Here is a 1,064-nt window from a genome sequence, read left to right as displayed (position 1 = left end):
GTGAGAGAGAGGGTGTGTGTGTGTGTGTGAGAGAGGGTGTGTGTGTGTGACAGAGGGTGTGTGTGACAGAGGGTGTGTGTGACAGAGGGTGTGTGTGTGTGAGAGGGTGTGTGTGAGAGAGAGGGTGTGTGTGTGTGTGAGAGAGAGGGTGTGTGTGTGTGTGAGAGAGAGGGGGTGTGTGTGTGTGAGAGAGGGCGTGTGTGTGTGAGAGCGGGCGTGTGTGTGTGAGAGAGAGTGTGTGTGTGAGAGAGGGCGTGGGTGTGTGAGAGAGAGTGTGTGTGTGTGAGAGAGGGCGTGTGTGTGTGAGAGCGGGCGTGTGTGTGTGAGAGAGAGTGTGTGTGTGAGAGAGAGGGCGTGTGTGAGTGAGAGAGGGTGTGTGTGTGTGAGAGAGGGCGTGTGTGTGTGAGAGCGGGCGTGTGTGTGTGAGAGAGGGTGTGTGTGTGTGAGAGAGAGTGTGTGTGTGTGAGAGAGGGCGTGTGTGTGTGAGAGAGAGAGTGTGTGTGTGTGAGAGAGGGTGTGTGTTTGTGAGAGAGGGCGTGTGTGTGTGAGAGCGGGCGTGTGTGTGTGAGAGAGGGTGTGTGTGTGTGAGAGAGGGTGTGTGTGTGTGAGAGAGGGCGTGTGTGTGTGAGAGCGGGCGTGTGTGTGTGAGAGAGGGTGTGTGTGTGTGAGAGAGAGTGTGTGTGTGTGAGAGAGGGCGTGTGTGTGTGAGAGCGGGCGTGTGTGTGTGAGAGAGAGTGTGTGTGTGAGAGAGAGGGCGTGTGTGAGTGAGAGAGGGTGTGTGTGTGTGAGAGAGGGCGTGTGTGTGTGAGAGCGGGCGTGTGTGTGTGAGAGAGGGTGTGTGTGTGTGAGAGAGAGTGTGTGTGTGTGAGAGAGGGTGTGTGTGTGTGAGAGAGAGTGTGTGTGTGTGAGAGAGAGGGTGTGTGTGTGTGAGAGAGAGGGTGTGTGTGTGTGAGAGAGAGGGCGTGTGTGTGTGAGAGAGGGCGTGTGTGTGTGAGAGAGGGTGTGTGTGTGTGTGAGAGAGAGGGTGTGTGTTTGTGAGAGGGTGTGTGTGTGTGTGAGAGAGG

The sequence above is a fragment of the Carcharhinus amblyrhynchos genome, unplaced genomic scaffold (genome assembly GCF_965287045.1).
Source record: "Carcharhinus amblyrhynchos unplaced genomic scaffold, sCarAmb.v2.hapA chromosome_1488, whole genome shotgun sequence".
In the NCBI taxonomy this organism is placed as follows: Eukaryota; Metazoa; Chordata; class Chondrichthyes; order Carcharhiniformes; family Carcharhinidae; genus Carcharhinus; species Carcharhinus amblyrhynchos.
The sequence above is the reverse complement of the archived record's forward strand: the minus strand, read 5'-3'. Positions refer to the sequence as shown.